General features: G+C 34.1%; 1 pseudogene; it reads left to right on the top strand.

The window, feature by feature from the left end:
* The first annotated feature begins 12,219 nt into the window (after positions 1–12,219).
* LOC129226180 (zinc finger protein 239-like) lies at positions 12,220–13,808 on the top strand (annotated as a pseudogene).
* The last annotated feature ends 5,322 nt before the right edge of the window (positions 13,809–19,130 follow it).

Here is a 19,130-nt window from a genome sequence, read left to right as displayed (position 1 = left end):
CGAGCTCACATTTTGTGCATTGAAAAAGGAATTATCTGTAATGCCAAAACACGTGTCTGCACTGTGCTTTTGAGGTTGTTTTATTTCCTTTTATTTTTTAAGCAAAGGTACTTTTATATTTCTTATAACTAATTTTTGTTTGTAGCAAAAATCCATTTTTAACTTTGGGGACATTAAAATAAAGATTTATTCCATTGAAGCATTACAAACTTCATTGTTCTCAAAATTTAAATTTAACTTGTAAATGATTGCAGAATATTATATGTGATTGCGCTTTTTTATAAATTTTAATATCTGTTTTGGACAATATTCAATTTTTCGCAACTACTCGGTATTGGCCGAGTATTTGATCAGAATTTGGCCGAGTACCGAGTAGTTACCGAGTACTCGGTACGTCTCTATACAAAACCATGCTTCATGGTTCTTCAGTTTAAAAAAAATAGATAAATAAACCAGGGTTGGCTTTCTGCCGGCAGAAACTAATTTTTGCCGTACCATCTGCAGAAACCAGGGTTGGCAAGTTTCTGCCAAGGCGGTTAAAACCAATGGTAGAAAGCGGTTAAAACTGGTATGGCAAAAACCACTTTCTGCCACATTTGCAACAGAAGCTGGCAAAAACTCACAAAATGAAAAAAATTAAATTATTGACATGCAATAGGAAGTGCATGGAAAAAATAATTATTAACCAAAGCACAATTTAATTACAGTAGAAGACCGTTATAACGCACACCTCGGGACCAGAGCTTTTGCGTTATACAGGTTTTTGCGTTATATAGATCATTTCACAAATTTTGAAACTAATATTCAGAATATATCTATATATTAGCACTTCAGAATGAGTTTTATCTGCAATGAGTATTAAAGCACCCATGTTACAATTATTCGTTCACAAATAAATATTTTTCACAATCAAAACAAAGTGCATTATCTTGCACTTCTGCTAGCTTCATGGTTTGCATAACAGCTGCATTTTCAAGAGCCATCTGGTATTTTCTATTTACTGTAAGTACTAATTTTCCCTTAAAAGCTTTGAATTAAGATAGAAAGATGAGAAACTATTTCAAAATTTGATTTTCCTTACAATTTTAGTGCTTACAAAGCAAAACAGAGGGATTTTTTAAACTTCAAAACATATTGTTTACTTCTGAAAAGTAGTGCGTTTTATAGAGAATTGCGTTATATAGGTTGGCGTTACAACGGTCTTCTACTGTACCATATTACCACAATTTAAAATTAAGTGTTACATTGTTTGGACCCTGCAGTTGCTTAGAAAAGGTGGTTTCTAAAATCTAAACAGTTTCTCAATCTAATATGTACAATTGAGAAACTTTAGAATATTCTTGCAACAGCATAAGAGCTAGCAGACAATGCATGAAGGAACAAGCAATGTTCGTGAAACTTTCATCTATTGTATTTTTTTTTTTTTTTTTTTAACTGGTCCACCATGTAGTATCTGGGGTAGTGGGAGAAATTCAACTGGAAAAATAAGTTTCGAGAAATGGGGCCAATTTGTTTTGCAAAGCTGTGACATTAGGTACAAAATCTATGTTAATATTGGCAAATAAAATTCTGGCAGTTTCTTCTTTAAGCACGTGATAATTTCGATCACAACCAATTTAAATGAAGCATATAAGTGAGCAAATTAAAATCAGAAATGCCTTTTAATTCTGTATGTCACTCCTCTTCCCTGATCACCTATATGATTTTTCGTCTTTTGTTAGGTTAGTCCAAACATTACGCGCGTCTGCAATTGAAAAGTTCCCTTCTCGAACTAAATCAAGGGCATTAGTATAGGATTTTATTTTTTTAAATGATGAAATGAAGTTTAAGTGTTTACCCTCCGTCGCAAAAAGAAAGGGGTAATAAGTTTTAAAAGTGTGCATCTGTGTGTCTATTTATGGCGTCGTAGCTCCTTAACAGATGAACCGATTTTGATAGTTATTTTTTTCGTTCAAAGGTGACTTGATCAAAAGTGTTCTTGGCTTGACCTCGTTTTTGTAGAACCTTAACTACCGGAGATATTAATTAAAAACCGACTTAATGTTTTTTACATTTATGGTAGTAAAAACTTACGCGTAGGTTAAAAATATTGGCCCTAATTGAAAGACTGAAGTTTTCTGTGTTTGATATTTATTTGGAACTCTTCCAAGTTATATACAGAGGAGCTATAATCTTATTAAGTAAATTTTAATGCTATTCTAAGCCTTTATACGCGTGATTAGTAGCGATTTCATAGTCAGAAAATAAAGAGAAAAAGCTCGACAATTTAAAATTTCTATCTCCTGTCGGTTCACATTTGTTAACAGTATGTAGTCTGACCGTCTGTGAAATTCATCTTAATATGAGATCGGCTCTCTGGGGAATGTTTTTTTTTTCTTTTTTAATTTTTAATTTAATATTGGTTTTTGTTATTGACTTGGGGTTTGTGTAATTCTTCGTTTTGGTTTTTAGTTTACTTAAACAAATATCATTTAGCAATCACTTAAGTAATTAAAGATGCTTTTAAGGTTTTGCCAGTTTCTGCCGGTTTTTACCGCCACTGGCAAGCAAAAACTAGTTTCTGCAGGCAGAAAGCCAACCCTGGCAGAAACTGATTATAACCGGTAAAAACCGGCAGAAACTGAATGAAATTACCATGTGCTTCAAGAAGAAAGTGACAGAATTTTACTTGCCAATATTAACCTAGATTTTTACCTAATGTCACAACTTTGCAAAACAAATTGACCCCGTTTTTTGAAACTTATTTTTCCAGTCAAATTTTTATCACTACCCCAGTTACTATTACTGACGTTCCGGATATCCGAGGGAAAATAAGGATCTGTATCCGTATCGGTTACTTTTTTGGCGGACCTTAAACGGATCTTTTCTATTCTAAAAATTCTTAAATATTTGAATTAAAGACTCTTAAATTCCGTTTTAATTAGGTTTTATTCCCTGCCTAAATTATAAGTTATAAATTCCGAAGTCAATTTACCCTCCGTCGCAAAAAGAAAGGGGTAATAAGTTTTAAAAGTGTGCATCTGTGTGTCTATTTATGGCGTCGTAGCTCCTTAACAGATGAACCGATTTTGATAGTTATTTTTTTCGTTCAAAGGTGACTTGATCAAAAGTGTTCTTGGCTTGACCTCGTTTTTGTAGAACCTTAACTACCGGAGATATTAATTAAAAACCGACTTAATGTTTTTTACATTTATGGTAGTAAAAACTTACGCGTAGGTTAAAAATATTGGCCCTAATTGAAAGACTGAAGTTTTCTGTGTTTGATATTTATTTGGAACTCTTCCAAGTTATATACAGAGGAGCTATAATCTTATTAAGTAAATTTTAATGCTATTCTAAGCCTTTATACGCGTGATTAGTAGCGATTTCATAGTCAGAAAATAAAGAGAAAAAGCTCGACAATTTAAAATTTCTATCTCCTGTCGGTTCACATTTGTTAACAGTATGTAGTCTGACCGTCTGTGAAATTCATCTTAATATGAGATCGGCTCTCTGGGGAATGTTTTTTTTTTCTTTTTTAATTTTTAATTTAATATTGGTTTTTGTTATTGACTTGGGGTTTGTGTAATTCTTCGTTTTGGTTTTTCTCGGCATCTTTTAAAAAATGAGACTAAATTATCTATTTACTAGTTGTAAAGGTGTTCCCGGCTCTGTTATTTCATCGGTCGGAGTAATCTGGGTGGAATGGGTCAGCGCTGCATTTATGCGGAAATAAAATGCGAAAAATTATTTCTAGCCTATCCAGTAGTAGCTTTACACTCTTGCTCCTGTATCCTACATCTACCAGTCTATCTAGAAATAATTTTTCATATTCTATCTAAGCATTAATGTAACGCTGACCCATTCCTTCCAATTCCACCTCAATTTTAACGTACATTTAAAGAGTAAATAATTGAGTCTTGTTTATATTTTTGCCATAGATGACATTTTTTGAAGAAACAGTGCCATTAACCTAACGGGAATACTTTCCGTAGCAAATTTTGCACTTGGGTAGTTATTTTGGGTTAAAAAAAATTTTGAGATCCGTATCCGTATCCGCGGATCTTGACACTAATGATCCGGGTCCGTATCCGCGGATCTACTTTTTTAACGATCCGGCACATCACTAGTTACTATATGGTGGACCAGTTTAAAAAATATATACAACAGATGAAAGTTTCAAACATTTCTTGTTCCTTGATGCATTGCCTGCTAGCTCTTCTGTTGCAGGAATATTCTCAAGTTTCTCATTTGTGCAGATTAAATTGAGAGACTGTTTAGATTTTTGAAATCACCTTTCCTATGAGCCAACTGCAGGGTCCAAACAATATAGCATTTGATTTTGAATTGTGATAATATGTATTGTAATTAAATTGTGCTTTGGTAAACAATTAATTATTATTTTTTGCAAGCATTTTCTATTGTATGTCAATAATTAATTTCATTTTGTGAGTTTTTGCTTGGTTTTTGCCGTGCCGGATTTGACCGGTTTCTACCAGTGGTTTTGACCGCCTCAGCAGAAACTTGCCAACCCTGAAATAAATAGGATGGCTTCATAGGCCCCTCCCTTGTATCCAGGGTTGGCAAAAACCCGGTTTTTTTTATAAAAAAAAAGCCATGAACCCAGGGTTTTTTGGGTTTTTTAAAATAAAACCCAAAAAAAACCCAACTAAAACTGGGTTTTTTAAAAGAAATGTGGGTTTTTTTTGTCTTTTTTTAGGGAAAATGTGGGGTACTTGTAGCATATTGTAGCGTAAGTATATGAACAAAGCGCAAAAATTGTCTTGGGGTAAAAAAAAAGCTGGAAAACTAGTTAAAATTCAGCGTTTTCTGAAGAAAAGTATAAAAGACGACAAAACCCAAGAATGGTGAAGTTTCAGATTTTTTAGTTTCCATGATTACCAACAGTTAGGGCAAAGTTACTTCTCAAGTGATAAAATCTATTGTTCGTTTTTAATTACTCTATTTTTTTTTCTTTTTTTGCATTTTACTTTATTGTATTTCATTTTGTTATGCAAAACTACTGTAGAACCTCAAGTAGTTTAAATCCCTATCTACTGAATTCCAGCTTAATCAAGACATTTCTTTGAATTTTATGTTGCTTGTTTTTCTATTTCTGTGTACAGAGTAAGAAATATTAAACTTTTTCGCAAGAAAATGAAAATACTGTACTTCCTATTCTGTTTTCTGTCCGACCATTTGTAAAACCTGTTAATTTCTAAAAAAAATACCTTGTTTAGTCGAGATTTGTGACATGTTGGGTTGCAGAAAATACTTCACATGAACGCCTTTTAGCTAGAGTAGTTTCCTCTGTACAATCAACAAATATTGAGAAAATCAGACTTGACGGGACTTGGTCAAGATAATTTGAGTTATTTATTAAGACCAGTTAAAGAAAAAAGATAAATATATATTTTTTAAATCTTTGAAGTATTTTTTTAATGCCCTTAAGAGTTAAGAAATACTATTAAAGTTCAAAATTCATTTTTTATGTCCATTGTCTGTGGTGAAGAACAAATAAAAAAGAAGTTTAAATTGTAAAAGTATTTAAGTCAATTAATTTTTATAAAAGCTTCGGAGAAAATTTTTAAAAATCCAAAAGTGGGCTAAATAATGGGTTTTGTTAATGGGTTTTTTCAAAAAAAAAAAAAAAAAAAAACATTATGTCTAACCCAATTGGGTTCAATCCGGCCAATCCTGGTATCGGTCATTGCAAAATGACATCCTTACAAGCTGACAGTTTCGTTTGAATAGCCCTTTGGCGAGAGCTATCCCACATTCAATCTTACCAATCGGAGCGTCTTGTGTGCCTCTCTGGCGACGAAATTTAAGTCATTCCTGCAGGGTTGTAACAGTTTTGGTCAGTGGTGGTTTTAACTATGGATAAAACCGGTTTAAAAACGGCCGGGATAAAATCAGTTTTATCCAGTTTTGGCCACTTAGATAATTATCAAATTTTAAATGAAAACCAAATGATAAATTATTAAAAAGAAATGTAAAACAAATCATAATCAATCATCTTGCATTATTTATCTAAATAGTATGTTTTACAGTTTGTAGAAATTACAGCATGTTTAGAAGATAAGGTTTACATGAAAAATATGCAGTAACATTAAAAAAATAATAGAGTGAAACATTGTAAGTTGAATAGATAGATTTTAATTCTCACACACAAATGTACAAAGTATTTGAAGGTATTTCAAGTAATTTTGAAGAATAAATGAGTGAAAAAAAAAGTTTCTTTTAGAAACATATATTAGGCATTTTTTAAAAAAACAAAACTAAAGGAAACACTTTTGAAAATTAAAAAGCAACATTATTGAAAAGTTACTATGTTACATGCTGTTTTGTATTCCTTATGTCTTTCGTTTAGTTGTGAGCAATTTCAGTTATTTAATTTTGAAAAAAGTTGAAATTTGTTCACTACTATTGTTATAATAATGTAACTTACTCACTAATATTATATTTAATTAGTTAAAATTGCTGTGCTTAGTTAAAAAACCTTTCAACTAACAGATTTATTAGTTGCAAAACACACATCTCTCACATACATACAAATTAGAAGTTTATTTTCATGTAATTTTGGCCAGTTCTATGGTGGTTAAATCCAGTTTTGGCCGGTTTTAACCGGTTTTAGCCAGTGGCCTGGATAAAATCAGTTTTGTCCGGCCAAAACTACAACCCTGCATTCCTGCCAAGTTTCTTGGTAGCAGCTCAATTTCTTCTGGGTGCATTTATTTTTTTGTGACACAGTTCATTTTGTGTGACCAAATCACTGCCAACAATTCTGATTCTGAGCTCAAAATTTAAGTAAAAGTCGAAGCATTTGAAAACAATTATAACTATATTTGAAAAAAAAAAAGGTAAAAAAATAGTTGTTTGTTACCCCAAAGTATAAAACGCCCTCTATCAGCATTTTTTGAACTTTATATTAAAAATTTATCTTCCAGAAAACACTGACATAAAGAATCCTTTTAGCTAAAACCGAAAACAAATCGACCAATTTTTCCGTTTTTTACAAATCTTTGAAATTTTGGACCCTAAACTGTAATGGCGCCTATCTCCACCAGGAGAAGTTTCGGACCCTTAGTTTTTATTTAAGGTTATTTGTCTTGATGCGTACTACCACCCCTTAAAGTTTTGCCCAAGAGTTTAGACTGACCCTGTATATTTTTCCTCTCATAAAATGAGGAAAAAATTAAAAATGGTCCGGCAATCAAAGTTTTTATTTTACTGAAACTCTGAGTGTGTCAGTACTCATGATGTGCTAGCGTGCACATCATGTGCACACTAATGCTGTAAATATGTTACAGCACCTGTGTGTTAGTGCTGTATGTAAACAGTGTGCATTGTCAGTAGTGAGTGACACTATTATAAACTACTATAACTACTATTAACAAAGCTAATAAGATGCTTGGGTTTATCAATAGATCTATTTCGAACAAATCTAAGGAAGTTCTTCTGCCCTTATATAGAAGTTTGATTAGACCTCATTTGGAGCATGCTATTCAGTTTTGGTCTCCTTATCTTAAGAAAGACATTAACGTATTGGAAAGGGTTCAAAGGCGGGCTACGAGGCTAATAAATGGACTTTCTCACTTAGACTATGATTCCAGGCTTAGAAGGCTAAAAATGTACAGTCTTGAGCAAAGAAGAGACCGAGGGGACATGATTCAGCTGTTTAAATTTATTAAAACGAAAGATGTTACGGGGCCGAAGTTTAGCACTGAAAACAGGACAAGGGGTCATTGTTTTAAGCTATTTAAATCTCAGGCTAACACGGATATTAGGAAAAATTATTATTATAGCAGGGTAGTGGAACCCTGGAACAGCTTACCGGAAGAGGTGGTGATGAGCAAGGGAGTAGGTAGTTTTAAGAGGGCCATTGATCTTCACTGGGGATTGTAAATGGACTAGGACCAGCCTAGCAGGGCCCAGAGCCTGTTGCTGGTCGTCACTTTTGTATTAGTATTTTCCTAAGAACTGCTACCATACAAGGCCACAAAACTTGGCAATAGGAAAGTGTCTTCTAATATTTTTAAAAAAATATCTACGGACATATTTCATACAAATATCAGTCGTATGAAACAAAAAAAAAAATTAAACAATAATAATCTGCATACAATGTAATTTTCATTAAAAAAAATTGGGCCAAAGAATGTTAGCTAAAATTAATTCCACACGACAAGCATCAAAACTTCTTTATGTACTCAGGAACATCTCAAATTCACTCCCTGCACCCACTGTTATTAGACTTTTCCCCAATTCAATTCTTGAAAAATGAAAATTAAAAAGAGTGAATCACGAAATAAGCAAAATAACCGATTCCAATTTAAAGTTGCACTATTGATGCGCCGGGAATCCCAATCCTCTGTAAAACATAGCGAGAAATATTTCCCCCCCCCCCCTCCCTTCTCTTCAGATACTAACCCTACTCTCAACAGCAACAGCAAAAAAAAGAGAGAGAGAAAAGCAAAGCTATACAGGGTTTGTACAGGTCATGGAAATCCTGGAAAGTCATGGAAAAAAATTTAACAAACTTCAGACCTGGAAAACTAATATATTCATTAAAAGTCATGGAAATTTATTTAAAGTCATGGAAAAATATCTTGGGCAGTAAGAAAATAACAATAGCTAAAAGAGCGCTAGAAATATTGAGTGGTTTAGCAATATTTCATATAACTTAAACAATCTCAAAAACAAATCCGAGTTTTGGAATCCAATTTCATCCGCTTCTGTAATAGCCACTCGCCTGTTTTTGTGCTGTGATTTTACTACGGTGGCATTACTAATTTTGAATTCACCATTATTTTCTGTCCTTTATGTGTTTATATTCTGTAGTAGTGGACTTGCAAGTTCTTGATTTTGCCACCCCCCCCCCCCTCAAAAAGTGTAATTCAATTGCACCCGAGTTAATTTCAACTACTTGTAAAAAATTCATCATTAAATTTTTCATAGTTTTTTGTTGAAGACTTTAGAAAATGAAGACTTTATTCAGGCAATAGAGCATAGAGATAAGGGAATTCCGATACTCTAAAACAGTGATGCCGTCATAGAGCTTGAAAAACTGATCCTTGTGGGCAGCTTAAATATCTGGTTTAGAAAAATGAATTTACTGAAAAGCGTGACTTTACTTGAATGTACGAATATACTGTCAAGTTACGTTGGTGATTAGGTGCACTATTGACACCAAAGGACTATGTTTTTATGAAATAAATTTATTATTGGAAACTAAGTAATGACTCATTCAATTTTTTCTCATTCATACTATTCTGCCCTATTTATTAAGTATTTGTTAGACATTTAAACATCAGTGTATTGCATTTACTATTTTTACTTTACTAGAATTTATATGATAAAGAAAAATAAGAATAATATATTAGTTTCTGCAGTGCACACTGATATTTTTTCAGTCACAAGTAAATACTCTAATTAGGTAGTAGTACTCACATAAAAGTTTTTCTAATGCCCATTCCCGAAAAATTGGCAAGTTTGGCATAAAACAGCACTAGTACTATTCTTTTCATGTAACAAAGTCATGAAGATGTTTATAAAGTCATGAAAAAGTCTTGGAAAAGTCATGGAAATATTTTATCCAATTTGAGTATGAACCCTGGCTATAGACAAGAGCAAATGAGTCCTTTTGCGCAGAGCTGTGATTCCTGGACTTGTTTACATTATCAATTTCTTGCTTAATAAGAGTCCGAAATCATTCGAAAGAATCACGTGGCAGCTGAGAATCATATGTCATCTGATAAGGCCGCCAAAATCAAGCTCTCGTTGAATCTGCGTCCCCCAAGAATTGAGACCCACAATGAAGACTGTTAAAGTTGTCTATTAAATTTAACCCCTGAAACAGGCTCAATAAAAAAGAAAAATGCAAATTTTACCGGTAAACAACGAAAACTAGTTCCACTTCAATGTAAAATACTGAATTTTTCAAAGAGGGGGGGGGGAGGCAATTGAACCCCGTAAATTGAAGTTTCAGTGGCTACGTATGCATCATGACTCTCTCAGGACCATATTTCAAATTTTGTACTTCGGGGGGGGGGGGGGAGCTTGTTAAAGGGTATCAGGGCCCGTAACCAGAGTTCTGTTTCCGAGGGGGTTTTACCAAACACATTTTTTGAAATATTGATATGGTCTATCAAATTTGGTTTCATGTGAATTCTATTGATTTTTGTAACAATAGATTATCTAAATGGAGGGTGGGGATGTTCTTAATAAACGCTGTATTGTTGCATAATAAATGAATTTCTCAATAACTACTATAAACACTCAATGAGTTTGTACACTTTTTCAGTCATACTAATTTCATTTCACACATAAAATTGAAATAATAATAATAACAACAGTATTATTTTTATCACCAAAATATAAATAAATAAATAAAATAAACAAATAATGGAAAGCATTTCTTAGGATGAAAAATTTCGGGGGGGGGGGGGGTTGAACCCTATAAACCACCCCCTTGTATACGGCTCTGAAAGGGAAAAAATCAATGCATAGTATTCCTACCCTAACAGCAAAAACTTCATTTAAATAAAAACAGTAATTTCTAAAAGGGGGGGCAGGATGGGTCGCCCCTTCTAGATAGCACCCCTGGAAAAAAAACTCGACGTTATTAAAGTAGAGGGCGTGTCCCTCCCCCCCCCCCCCCTTCTCCGAAAATTGAGATAAAGAAAGTCTCAAAAACCACCCCTAAAGTTCAGCCATACATCCCTCCCCTCTAAGGATTGAAACCCTTCTCCTTAAAAAGAGACTAAAACCTACCAAACTTCCCCCTCCCCCCAAAATAACCCATAAACAGTTTGTGAACATGAAACAATTCGTGAAGTCGAGTGTTCTAGACGTCAAGAGTTGGCCACTTCCCCGACCCCTCAAGAGCGATGGCGCACCCTCTCAAATGTTACGGAGCAACTCCTAGGACAAGATCTCCCCCCCCTCCCCCGTGAGATTAAAAAGACGCTATCAGCCCCTCCCCCCTTAAAATTTTATTGGCATTGTGTCGTTGTGTGCGCCATGAACATCCTTAACGGGCACCTCTGTAAAAGTAAACTGCATTCTGGAACTCAGGAAGTCCAGATTCTGGTCGAGAATTCGATTCAAACATCTCGAGAACTCGATTCAAACATCTCCAGAACTCGATTCAAACATCTCGAGAACTCGATTCAAACATCTCGAGAACTCGATTCAAACATCTCGAGAACTCGAATTAAAACATCTCGATTGCTCGATTTAAAACATCGCGAGATCTCGATTTAAAAGATCTCCAGAGGTCAATCGCTCGAATGCTCGATTCCAAAAGATCTTGAGAAGTCAATCGCTCGAGGTCTCGATTTCAAACGATCTCGATCATCAATCTCTCGAGTTCTCGAATTAAAAAGATCTCGATTATCAATCACTCGATTACACAAATTAAGAACATTTATTTGTGGGAGTCTCACAGCTCTTGTTTTCTTTCTTTCTTTTCAAGAATATTATACATGTGAAGAATTATAAAACCATTTCTTGCAATTATTGTGGAACCACAGTTATAACTTCAACTGATTTGAAAAAAAAAAAGAAAAGGCCAGATAAAACCCGAAAAATGACTGCTGTAAAGGACCTTTCTTGAGATGAATGTGGAAGTTCTTGAAAGGGAATGCAATCAAGATGACAGCTTAAACAGAACATTTCCTTGTGCTAAACACCAAACTTCAAGAGGAATATGAGTATTCGCAGTATATATCAACAATTAATTTTTGGAAACTAAAAGGGCTTTTGGTAACATTTGAAATTAAAAAAAAAAATAACGACTACTTGCTGACGTAAAAAACATTTATAACTTTTAATAAAGCAGTTTTTCCGACAAAAATTTGAAAATGAGCTTGAAATTGAACCCAAAAGAGTAGCATTATTTTTGTGATAATAACTGACGTATATTTTCTTATATTACAGATTTGAAAAATCCTTAGACGATGGAAACCAATGAAATTTCATACTCTTGTGACAGCGAGACTTTTTCTCAGAATTCAGGGTTGAAAACACACTTGAAGATACATGCTACTGGAAAATCTCATTCTTGTGACTATTGCAGTAAGACGTTTTCTCGGACTTCACACTTGAAAACACATTTAAGGATACATACTGATGAAAAACCGTACGCTTGTGAACACTGCAGTAAGACATTTTCTCAACTTTCACACTTGAAGGCTCACATGAGGATACAAAACGAAAAGAGGCCATATGTTTGCGACTATTGTGGAAAAACAGCTTCTCGCCCTTCAGAGTTGAAAAAACATTTGATGGTACACACTAAAGAGCGGCCATACCCTTGTCACCTTTGTGAAAGAGCATTTGCTCACAATTCCTGCTTGAAACGACATTTGAGGATACATTCTAAAGAAAAGCCATTTTCATGTCCGTTTTGCAATAAGGCGTTTTCTCAGACTACTAGCTTGAACAGACATTTGAGGATACATACTAATGAAAAGCCATTTTCTTGCGACTATTGCAGCAAAACATTTTCTGACAGTTCAAGGTTGAAGGTACATTTGAGGACGCATACTAATGAAAAGCCATACACTTGCGATTATTGTGGAAGTAAATTTTCTACTGGATCGAGTTTGAAAATTCATGTGAGGATTCATACTGGGGAAAAGCCATATGTTTGTAACGTTTGCAGCGAGACGTTTTCTTGTAGTTCAAGCTTGAACGCACATTTGACGATACATACCAATGAAAAACATATTCTCGTGACTACTGTAGTAAAACATATTCCGATAGTTCAAGCTTGAGAGTACATTTGAGGTCGTACTCTTGCGATTACCGTGCATGTGAGGATTCATGCTGAGGAAAAGCCATATGCCTGTAACGTTTGCAGCAAGAGGTTTTCTTGTGGTTCAAACTTGAACAGACATTTGAGGATACATACCAATGAAAAGCCATTCGCTTGTAAACACTGCAATAAGACATTTTCTCAACTTTCACACTTGAAGGCTCACATGAGGATGCAAAACAAAAAGAGGCCATATGTTTGCGACTATTGTGGAAAAACAGCTTCTCACCCTTCAGAGTTGAAAAAACATTTGAAGGTACACACAAAAGAGCGGCCATACCCTTGTCCCCTTTGTGAAAGAGCATTTGCTCAAAATGCCTGGTTGAAACGACATTTGAGGATACATTCTAAAGAAAAGCCATTTTCATGTCCGTTTTGCAATAAGGCGTTTTCTCAGACTACTAGCTTGAACAGACATTTGAGGATACATACTAATGAAAAGCCATTTTCTTGCGACTATTGCAGCAAAACATTTTCTGACAGTTCAAGGTTGAAGGTACATTTGAGGACGCATACTAATGAAAATCAATTTTCTTGCGAATATTGCAGCAAAACATTTTCCGACAGTTCAAGGTTGAAGGTACATTTGAGGACGCATACTAATGAAAAGCCATATACTTGCAACGTTTGCAGTAGAACGTTTTCTCAGACTACTAGCTTGAACAGACATTTGAGGATACATACTAATGAAAAGCCATTTTCTTGCGACTATTGCAGCAAAACATTTTCTGACAGTTAAAGCTTGAAGGTACATTTGAGGGCGCATACTAAGGAAAGGCCGTACTCTTGCGATTATTGTGGAAGCAAATTTTCTACTGGATCGTGTTTGAAAATTCATGTGAAGATTCATACTAAGGAAAAGCCATATGTTTGTAACGTTTGCAATAAGACGTTTTCTTGTAGTTCAAGCTTGAACAGACATTTGACGATATATACCAATGAAAAACATATTCTCGTGACTACAGCAGTAAAATATATTCCGATAGTTAATGCTGGAGAGTACATTTGAGGTCGTACGCTTGCGATTATTGTGCATGTGAGGATTCATGCTGAGGAAAAGCCATGTGCCTGTAACGTTTGCAGCAAGACGTTTTGTTGTATTTCAAACTTGAACAGACATTTGAGGATACATACTAATGAAAAGCCATTCGCCTCTGAACACTGCAGTAAGACATTTTCTCAACTTTATTATTGTTTTCATGTGAGGATTCATGCTGATGAAAAGCCATATGTTTGGGACTTTTGCAGTAAGATGTTTTCTCGTTTTTCACATTTGAAAATTCAATTTTGGAAGCACAGTAAAGGAAAGCCATTGCCATGGAATTATTGTGAAAGTACTTTGAGTTGCAGTTTAGTTATGGGAAAGCTTTTGAGTATACTTACTGTGAAAAAGCATTTTGTGATTGTTGTTAAAAGACTTTCACTGAGTTTTTTCAATTAATAAAATATTGACTCTTGGATTTTGTATTGTTTTTGATTTTTGCTCACAAATTACAATTTCACTAAAAATACAGCTTCGGTCAGGACGGTAAAAACCAGGGTTTTTACCATAGTGTTCAAAACCTTACCTTTATTCGGCGGTCATATCAGAACCCTCATTTTTCAGCAGGGTCGCAAGATTTTTCCCCGCTGGTGCACAGCCCACATGGCCTCCCCTCTCCTCTGCCCATATACAGTGAAACCAATCTATAACAATAAACCTGTCTGTAACGATATTTTCCTTGGTCCCAAGCAGAATAGCAATAAATAATCAAACTGTCTATAACGATCACCTGTCTATAACAATATCATTTTCAGGTCCCAACAATATCGTTGTAGACAGGTTTTACTGTATGGCTGTACGGGCTTCACTGAAGATTAAAATCTGAGCCTGGTTATGTTCACTCCTTCTGAAAGAAAACAATTTTCTTCCTGGACTGTATAAGAAATTCAACTTCAGCGTTACTACACTGTTAAAAAAATTTCCTGAAAATAACGGATAAAGTACCGGCAGCAAAGTTGCCGTAAATATTACGTTTCCGTTAAATTATTTTCCGTGAATTAACAGAAGTTCCATTTCTCATTTCTCCGTTTAGTTCTGTTCTTCCATTTATAAATTTTCCGTGATTTAATGAAAATTCCATTTCTCTTCTTTCCGTTGATCTATTTTTCCGTTTTTAAATTTTTCGTTCATCTATTTTTCCGTTTTTAAATTTTCTGTATCTTCACAGAACTTTCGGTTCTTGATTTTTCGTTGCGCTATTTTTTCGTTTCTCATTTTTACATATTTTACTGAAATTTCACTCTCGTTTTTCTATCCTATGTTTAAAATAATATATATTATAAAAATAGTTAACCATTCAAAAACTATTATTTTTTTAATTTGTATTTATTACTTCAATATATTTTAAGTGAAATTTTTGCTTCATAACTTACCTTTCAAGCATCTATCTTGAAATTTGCACCTTCAGATGAATAAAAATAATCGAAAAGTACCAGCAAGGAAATTAGTGGATTTGAATATAACACCAATTTTTGATGCTGATACTGCTCGATATTTTCTTCCACATCTCCTCGTACATATTCTGGCATGGCATGGAAAAGCATACATGAAAAATAGAATATTTTTTTTGCAGAATGAGTCAAATAAAATACCATTAAAAACCGGTTGACTTTATCTTGGAATAATATACCTGATGGAGGGTACCGCATACCAATTTACTGTGTTTAAAAACAGAATCATTGACATACACGTGAAGAATTTTTTGCTCAGATGATGTATACCCCCCCCCCCCCGGTGATTTCCGCGTTAGAGCAAAAACAGTAACTTTATAATAGTTCTATAAATTCTAAATCAGCTATCATCGGAATTCTATCAAGTGCATATTAACAAGAAAAATACATTTGTATATTAACATGTTCAAAGATATTCTACAATACTTACATGTGACCAGCGGTGCTAAGTTTAAGTGTCTCCATTGCGTCTGTACACAAGTAATCCAATAGCCTTTATTTTAAATGGATAACACGAGATTCTAAAACTATTCTCACCGCTAGAACATACAATATGACTAACGAACAGAATTGTTCAAAGTATTGAGCAAAATAATACACCGCAAAAATATTCTAATACTGACTCAGTAAAACTCACATCAAATCACCAGGGCGATCAAAACACAGCTGCCTGTCTGAAAATGGCGCAAACATTTTTCCAAACAAGTCCAAAGGCGTAAAAACAATTTCGACATACGAGTATATTACTTTCCAGGCATGAAATAGCAAGCTATCTATTTTGTCTCCGACATCTGAGTTGTTATTCTAAATAAGCTTTTAATTAAAAAATGTAACAGTGCGATTTAATAAGCACTATCAAAAAGCGATGTTTATCATAACTTGAAGGCTAATCAGGATACTAACAAAGTACAGCACAGCGGCAACCCTAGAAATGGAAAAATTCTGTTTTCGTTACTTCCTTTCGTGATATTTCTGTTTTTGGAAGGAAAAAATAAGTTTTGAAGCATTACGGAAATATTCTGTTAAAATCAGTCAGAAAACTACCTGAACTTTCAGGGTTTTTTTAACAGTGTAGCACAGAAAACTTCCACCGTTCCCAAGTGGAACGACAGCCCTGCGTGGTCTCTGGCGTTATTAACAATTGTCTCCCCCCCCCCTTTTTTTTTTGGCCATGGCTTGCCACTTTTTCACTTTTATGGTAGAAAAATCCTTATCAAGGCAAGCAACCCATCTGAGGCTGGTCAACCCCATGGTTCTAACTCCTGTAGGTTTGGGCAAAAAAAAAAAAGCTTTTTTTGTTGATTGTTCTTTATTTAATCCTATAACGTGGCCTGCCCATTTGAATCTTTGAATTTGATCACATCAGGCTCTTTAAAAGCATGATACAGCCCTAAATTAGAGCGCCTGTGCCAAATACCACCAACCTCCTTTTCTTCGAAGATGACCCTTAAAATGCGGGGTTTAAAGACACCAAGACATTTTCATTGTTTTGTGTCAATGTCCAGGTTTCTGAGGGGTATGTGAGTACAGGTCTGATAAGAGATTTATAGATTAAAAGTTTAGTTTTCCTTTTAGGTAAATTTGATTTTAAGTACTTTTTCAATCAGTAGAAGCATCTAATGGCAGCACCAATTCTCCTTTGTATTTCAGAAATATCTTGGTAGCCCTGCGTGGTCTCCATGGCCTTATTAACATTTTTCTTCCCCACCTCTCTCTTTTTGGCCATGGTTTGCCACTTTTTCACTTTTATGGTAGAAAAATCCTTATTAAGGCAATCAACCCATCTGAGGTTATGTCGACCCCTTATTCTAACTCCTGTAGGTTTGGGCAATTTTTTTTTTTTTTTTTTGATCGTTCTCTATTTAATCTTATAACGTGGCCTGCCCATTTGAATCTTTGAATCTGACCACATCAGGCTCTTTAAAAGCATGATACAGCTCTAAATTAGAGCGCCTGTGCCAAATACCACCAACCTCCTTTCCTCCAAAGATGACCCTTAAAATGCGGAGTCTAAAGACACCAAGACATTTTCATTGTTTTGTGTCAATGTCCAGGTTTCTGAGGGGTATGTGAGTACAGGTCTGATAAGAGATTTATAGATTAAAAGTTTAGTTTTCCTTTTAGGTAAATTTGATTTTAAGTACTTTTTCAATCAGTAGAAGCATCTAATGGCAGCACCAATTCTCCTTTGTATTTCAGAAATATCTTGGTAGCCCTGCGTGGTCTCCATGGCCTTATTAACAATTTTCTTAACCACCTCTCTTTGGCCATGGTTTGCCACTTTTTCACTTTTATGGTAGAAAAATCCTTATTAAGGCAATCAACCCATCTGAGGTTATGTCGACCCCTTATTCTAACTCCTGTAGGTTTGGGCAATTTTTTTTTTTTTTTTTTTTTTTTTTTTTTTTTTTTTGATCGTTCTCTATTTAATCTTATAACGTGGCCTGCCCATTTGAATCTTTGAATCTGACCACATCAGGCTCTTTAAAAGCATGATACAGCTCTAAATTAGAGCGCCTGTGCCAAATACCACCAACCTCCATTCCTCCGAAGATGGCCCTTAAAATGCTGAGTCTACAGACACCAAGACATTTTCATTGTTTTGTGTCAATGTCCAGGTTTCTGGAGAGTATGTGAGTACAGGGGTCTGATAAGAGATTTATAGATTAAATTTTAGTTTTCCTTTTAAGTAAATTTGATTTTAAGTACTTTTTCAATCCGTAGAAGCATCTAATGGCAGCAGCGATTTTCCTTTGTATTTCAAAAATAATGTTGACTTCAGAGCCAAGATAGATAAAACTATCAACTTTTCCAAATTTATAGGTACCAATTTGCAGGCGGGTAGCAGCGTCTGTTACCCTAGAGCATTTCATGCATTTAGTCTTCTTCTAGTTGACACAGGGATCGGAGTGGTGATTTCAAAAATTTTAGGACACAATTTCGATGAAATTTTAGGACAACAAATATCAATTTTTTTTTAATAACTTGAATGTAATTTATAAGCTTGATTTTTGGAGTGGATGACAAAACGTTTCAAATTCAATCTTGAAAACAACAATTAAATGCATTCAATCGTTTATTCTTTAACACAGTAACACATTATGAAGTAAAAATATATACCACATACCAGTAGGATAAATGTATGTCCAATTGCTTCTTTACTAACTTTGTTGTTATTTCATCAAAGTGAATATCAAATAATGAGGATAAAACCTCCTTAATAAGGAGGGGTGCAAGTCCCAAACTTGTTATGTATCTACTAAGGGGGTACGGGACACATTTTGAAAAAAAAAAAAATTAATAAATACTTTAGAGTTTTTAAATTTTTTGCCCTGATTTACCATCTATTTAATAAAGAAAATTATAACATAAATATTTAAAAAAAAAATTTTAATTTCAATTAAATTTGTTTTTTTAACAAAAAATGGGGTTGCTTTAAATTGCTATAACTCAAAATACTCTTGGTCAATTTTCAATTTTTTTTCAAAAAATTATGCACAAAGATCTAAATTTTAATTTTTATTCGGCGATTTTAAAAGTATTAATTCAATAAAAAATAAAAAATATTTGAAAAAAAATTTTCAAGATACTTTTTTTAAAAAAAATCATATTTTTTGCAGTAAACATTTTTTTTAAAAAAATTCGTCAAAGAAAAGTTAAAGTAAACTGTTTGAAAAAGATATGCTCCAAATTTCATTACTTTATCTGTATCAGTTCCTGACTTATAAGAGTTTGAATGCAAGAAATCGAGAAAAATTGCATCATGGTGAAAAACGCGTTTAAAGTTTTAAAGTTAAATACACATTAGTTAGGTGCATGCAACAAAAATAATTGTATC

The sequence above is a fragment of the Uloborus diversus genome, chromosome 7, assembly GCF_026930045.1.
Source record: "Uloborus diversus isolate 005 chromosome 7, Udiv.v.3.1, whole genome shotgun sequence".
Classification (NCBI taxonomy): Eukaryota; Metazoa; Arthropoda; class Arachnida; order Araneae; family Uloboridae; genus Uloborus; species Uloborus diversus.
The sequence above is the reverse complement of the archived record's forward strand: the minus strand, read 5'-3'. Positions and strand labels throughout refer to the sequence as shown.